This window comes from Notamacropus eugenii, chromosome 7 (genome assembly GCF_028372415.1).
Source record: "Notamacropus eugenii isolate mMacEug1 chromosome 7, mMacEug1.pri_v2, whole genome shotgun sequence".
In the NCBI taxonomy this organism is placed as follows: domain Eukaryota; kingdom Metazoa; phylum Chordata; class Mammalia; order Diprotodontia; family Macropodidae; genus Notamacropus; species Notamacropus eugenii.
Window position 1 is genome coordinate 102,313,681 of NC_092878.1, and position 6,480 is coordinate 102,320,160.

The 6,480-nt window shown below is 38.2% G+C and overlaps 1 protein-coding gene across 1 annotated transcript in view; it reads left to right on the plus strand.

Moving 5' to 3' along the window:
- LOC140514721 (uncharacterized) overlaps positions 1–6,480 on the plus strand; it is a 108,453-nt gene that overhangs the window by 31,048 nt on the left and 70,925 nt on the right. The gene's annotated exons all lie outside the window — the stretch shown is intronic.

The following is a 6,480-nucleotide window of genomic DNA, read 5'->3' on the forward strand; positions in this document are numbered from 1 at the left end:
CAAGATCCCATAGCAAAGGGGCAGAGATGGGATTTAAACCCTTATCTTCTCATTTCCAGTTCACCGCAGCCTGTTCCGTACAGTCTCTCGTTTAGAGACAGCTGGTCTTTAGAACTACTTAAACATTTTGTAAAACGATGCATATAACATGATCCAGCTACTTTGGGTTTAATAATTTATTGGTCTTTCTTTTCCACCTGCTTCTGAAATAATGATTACTGTTTAAATAGTCGATCAAATTGGGGAGTCAGAAGAACTTGGGTTCTAGTGCTTGCTTTGCCACTAAGTAGGGGTAGACTCTTGGGCAAGTTTCTTCCTTCTAATAGACTTCAGTTTTCTTACCCATAATTAGAAGGGTTGGACTAGCTTGGGGATATCAAGCTGTCAGTTTGTAAGCTCTCTCAAGTTCAGTGATCCAGATTAAAATGTAATTGGGAAATATTTAAGAGAATAAATAAAAATGAAATACAACATAGACAATGCTACTTGATGAGATGATTTCCGAAGTTTGCTTTGGTTCTGACGTGCAAGGGTTCTGTGGGGGTTCTAAGTAAGGACTCAGAATATTGTAGATGTTGAGCAATATATGGAAAGAAAGATGTTCATTATTAGTAAGAGAAAATATTCAATCATATATTTAACCTATTTTAAATGCCATAGTGGCACATATTTCATCTGAGGACCAATCTGTTCTAACATTAGAAGCCTGGACTAGTTCTGTCTGATAAAAAGCCCTGAGACTCAGGCACCTGATAGAAAGTAAATGAAGCCCTGAACTGAGCAAAAGACAAATCTCCTGTGCTGCTAACTGTCCATGGAGCCAGTTGTTAATGCATAAAGACCAAGAAAATAAAAGTGTCTGTTGAACAGAAGAGGGAGACTGCTAGGGGAGATTGTTGTCATCGATTGCTGCATATTTGGAGGCATTTACCCTGACTCTAGGGGCAGCTAGGAGGCTCAGTGGATAGACTGCTGCTCTTGTAATTAAGAAGACTCATCTTACTGAGTTCAAATCTGGCCTCAGATACTTACTAGTTATGTGTTCCTGGGTAAGTCACTTAACCCTATTTGCCTCAGTTTATTCATCTGTACAATGAAGGAAATGGCGAACCACTGCAGTATCTGTACCAAGAAAACCTCAGATGGCTTCATACAGAGTCAACATGACTGAACAATAACCCTCATTCTATGAGAACCATGGTCATAGATGCCTCTAACACTGATAATCTGATCTTGACCACCTTTCTCTTTCTTGTGGAGAGGACTCATTGTAAAGCCATGTAATCTGTCAGCTGGGATACTTATCTGGGATCTCCCTTTTGGTCTGTTCTGTGTCTTTGTATCAACTCATTTGGGATCGACAAAAAGAAATGTATCCTGTTGTGTTCCTTGAAAATATTGGAACTGTGAATAGAAGTTCTCCTAATCTTAGCTGTCTGTGGATGTCAGGAAGAAGCTGGGACTGAATTGCATTGGTCAGATTATGAGAGGCAGCAGCTACTGATTAAAACTGTCCTCAGAGTAGAGTATTTTATCTGTTTATCATATACTGTATCTCTGAGGCTTCCTCTTTCTCTACTTCGAAGTGGTTATGCCTGGGAAAGATGAGAATGCCTTCTCAGCTTGGGAGTTTTCCAGGCTCTTAACTCACAACTGTCTTTATCCCCACTTTTTGCAATTAAAAATACTATATAAAACCACATGTGACAATTTTGAATAAAGTACCACATGATATTATAGACATTATGGTTGGTGTAGAAGTTGTTCAGTGTTTTCAGTGGTGTCTTACTCTTTGTGACCCCATTTGGAGTTTTCTTGGGAAAGATACTGGAGTGGTTTGTCATTTTCTTTCCAGGGTTTAGACATATTATGTTATTCCATCTAAAGTTGGGTCTATAGGAGAACACTAAAATTGAAAACAATCATGTGGACCTTGGAGATCTTGCTTTATTCTTACGCTCACAGGTAAGCCTCAGAAGTATCCTTTTTCTGGTCCTTAAGATGCCATGGCTGGGAAAAAGGGGAAAATCATCTAGCATTGACTTCTGTTCCCTATTCTGCTTATAGGACTGACCTAAGATCTAAGTGTTCACTTAAAACCACATCCCAGACTTGAGTAGGAAAACTTATACATACTACAACCACGATGTGCTCAGTTTATCCTTTCTGCCACATATCTAAATTTTTCTAAAATTTCCATTTTTTCCCCTATAGCTTCAAATTTTTTAGAAATGCTACTTTTGTCTAGGTTCTGGCAAGAATGGTATTTTTGACCACTTACTCTTGAAAAATTTCTTTATCACTATTGGAGGTTAAAATACTAGTTTTAGAGAAAAGCTGGTATCAGTGGCATTCATTTGACTCACTTCTATATAGCGTTTTCATATGAATTGAATGAGCTTACATTATATTAATGATGGTTATAAAAATGAACATCCCAAGAGTCATGTCTGAAACTGTTGGGCCAGCCTTAGATTCAATAGCAACCAAGCATTAATGAAGCAGCCACTGTGTACAGAGCATTGTATTAGTTGTGGAGGCAAAGATTTAACCAAGATATGGTCCCAGTTTTTGAGGATTTAGAGGGATAAGAAGTCAACTTAAGAATATGATATTAAACAAGCTCATTAGGGAGTTATAAAATGTAATGTAAGATCTGTCTGAGTGGGAAGGTCATTGTGGGCTTGGAGCATGGGGCAGACTTCCTCCATAAATCAGCATTTGGGTGGGCTTTAAAGGATTAAAAGTTGTTTAGCAGACAAGGAGAGGGATGGATGGAGTGGGGGAAGGGAAAGAAAAAGAAGAGGGAAGAGAATAAACATTTATTTAGCACTACTATGTGACAGGCGCTATGCTAAGTGCCTTTATAGATATTATCTCATTCAATCCTCACAACTATCCTAGGAGAAAGGTGCTGTTAATGTCCTCATTTTACAGTTGAGAAAACTAAGGTTAAATGACTTGCCTAAGGTCACACAGTTATTTAAGTATCTGAGGTTGGATTTAAACTCAGGTCTTCCTGACTCTCAGACTAGAGCCCTATGCACTTTGCCACCAGCTCTATCTTCAAGAGAATAAAGGCAAAAGAGATTAAAGTGATTTGGGGAACCAAGAATGGTTCATTCTGGCTGGAGAAGAGAATACAAGGAGGTGAACCACTGGAGCAAGTCTAAAGAGGTAGTGAGATGTCAGGGTATGGAGGACCTTGAATGACAGGAAGATGAGTTTAGCAGTAGTAGGGAGCTATGGAAGATTTCTGTGCAGAGGAGAAGCATGACCAGGTATGTGAATTAGAGAGATCATTTAATATTGGTGGGAAAAATAGATAGGAGGAAGAAAGTGAAGAGGGGTAGAAAAATCTGTAAATAGACTCTAGCAATGGTCTAATCCAGCAATCTCAAAATTTTAAAATTATATACCCCTCAATAAAAAAAAAATTTGAGCATCCCTCACATGTGTATATTTAGTATTTATAAATTATGTATACTGTTGTACTAGTGATTAAATGTATTATGAGACTGTGTATATTTAGGTATTTATAAATTATTATTGTACTGGCTAAATGTATTATAAAACTTATGTAAAAATAGAAAATAATTGAGATGAAATATGACTTGCTCCAAGAGGCAATAAGGGCCACTGATTTGAAATAGAATCATAACATGATCACATCTGTGCATGAAGAAAATCTCTTTGGCATCTGTGTGGAGGACGGATTGGAGAGGTAGAGGAACCTATTCAGAGACCTTTGCAGTAAGAGGGGATGAGGCCCTAAAACAAGGTAGTGGCTGCCTGAGGAGAGAGAATGGAACAGATGGAGGGAGTGTCATAGACTGAGATTTTGCAAATGGCTATCTCTATTGAGTGAACAAGCCAGAGGAGTCAAGGATGCCACGTAGGGTGTGAACCTGGTGGGGCAGGAAGGATAGTAGAACTCTTCAAAGAAATAAGTCAGTTTGGAAGAACAGTTCATTTGGGGGAAAAGAGGATGGAATGAGAGTTGGAATATAGTTTGAGGGCTCATTCTGTTTGACCCAGTCTATCTTGATGTAAAAGAAAAGGAGCCCAGTAAGTCTCTCACCAATAACTAAGCACATTGGATACAACACTGGATTTGGAGTCAAGAAAACCTGAGTTCAAACCTTGCCTTAGACATCTACTGAGCTGTATGACTGGGCAAGTCACTTAAATTTTTTTATAGTTTCAGTTGTATCATCTGTAAAGTGGGAATAATAATAGCACCTATTTCACATGGTTGTTATGAGGTCCAAATAAGCTGACATGTAGACCACTTTGCAAATAAATGCTAGCTATCAACATTATTGTTATTATAAACTGCTTGTGGTATAAAGTCTACCTGCTGAGGAGTGGCTAAGGAGCTGGAGGTTAAGGTATGGGGACCCTCAGAGGTTTGGGAAATTCACCTTTCAAGTGCCATATTCAACCTGGATTTTGGTGGAAGTATCTTAGTCCTAGAGTAACTGAGGGGTTATCCAGGGGATGAATATTCATAGTTTGAGATTGGCTAAGGATGGTGGGGGTAAGGGACTCTAGGCTTGTATCTCCAGAAACATTATACAAGCTTTGGACTCATCCTCCCAATCCCCACTTGGACTACTAGGTTCAGACCACAGAACATGACAAGCTACTCAACTCAGGACATCTCTGGGGTCCCTAATTTGTTGGATTGTCTTTGGTTTGGGAGAATGAGCCCAGGGTCTTCTCTACCCATGGGAACTCATCCAGGAGAGTGTCAAACAACTTTAAACCCTCCAAGTTACCTCCTAGAACTCTAAGAGTAGCTGCTGCCATTGTTGTAAGGATGTAACCTGCTAGTCTGAATGGAGGGAGAAGGGGAGTCCTGGAGCCTGTGTGGACCTTGTTCAGGGTAGACATTGGGCCCTTCAAATTTGTGGGCACTCATTGGAGAGATTGTCCAGCTAGGATTCTAATCATTGGTTACCCTAATTTTTCATATCCACTAGGGAAAATTAGCATTTTTATTCTCTCTTTTGTTTTGGAAAATAATTGGATGGTAATTCACTTTTCTTGCATGCTTCCTTACAAGACAGTCCATTTTCTTTGCTTATTCGAATGCTTATAGAGGGATATTTGTTACATTCCACTCAGCAGGAGTATTTTAGCTAATCTGAAAAATGTTTCCATCTCTAAAATATTGTTATATAAGCTCATAAATGCTCACTTTTCCCCTTCTTTCTTTTAAAGAAATCTAAATTTCTTGCTTCATCTTGATATCTTTATGGAATGCAGGTTCATAGTTTAAGGTTTGCCTACTGGCCTGAAAACACTGAGTGATGAACCCCAAGTGCTTTATCCCATTTGGATGAAACATTTTAGGTCTTATCTGATTGTGATTTCTCATGAACTGAACCTACTTGTCTTATTTTCGGGCAAATTCAGAATTCGGTTTGGATTGCCCTTGCAGTGGCAGAGATATTTGGGGGAAATTTTGAGTGCCCTTTGGCGCAGGGACCCTACTGAAATTTGCCTTAATCTGCATTGGGGATTTCTCATGTTTGATATGATGACCCCTGGAGCCAGTGTGGTATGTGCCTTGTACAAAAAAGGACACCTGGAGATTTTGTTGGACTTCCAGTTAGATTCCCTATGTGTTTCAAGAATCCCTAGACAAAATTTTGTTGCTCTATGTTGTTTCAAGGACCCAGAGAATTTTCATGTGCTGCATTAGAAACTGGACACCTATAAATTTTTCTCTGACCATCATGTGGATGTCCCATGCATTTAAGGGAACCCTTGGAGAAAAGAACATTAAGTACGGTTTGTGGGTATGTTCTCTGAGAACAGTGAAAAAGAGAAAATAACCCCAATCTCTCTTTCCTCCAATGGGATCATGTTGCTATATATAGCACTTGATCCCTGACTGATTATTATTATTTCTAACAATAAGGCAAATTAGTTTGTTTCTCAGTTTTAGGTGAGGGGGTAACTTCTATTCAATGTGTTCTAAATTTCTGTGGGGAGAATTGGGAAGATTTCTAGCAACCAGGTTCATTCTGAGGCAGACAGTTTGATTTTCTTTGTCTTTTTTTAAATTACCCTTGGGTTGGAAAGGCCATATTGAGCAGCAAGACAGGCCCTTGTTAAATATTAGCCAAGCAGTCACCCCTGCTAACCACTGTAAAGTATTCTTTGTTGAAAATCTGCATTGGGGCAGTTGTGATTTTTTTGCCTGTATGTGTGGAGCTGTACAAAATCTGTATGTCTTTAAATGTCTTTAGAGTTTTTCCTTGTATGGCACAAGGGAAGCAAGAAATGTAGTTTTTGTAATGTTTTAAAAGTTAAATTTTATATTTTATTATATTTAATTTTAATTAATTTAATTAATGTATTACTAGCAACTAACAGTAATATTAATATATTTGTTTATATTATAATAAAATTATATTTATGAAATATACATTTCTATATTTTATGTAAAATTTTATAACCTTTTAAAAA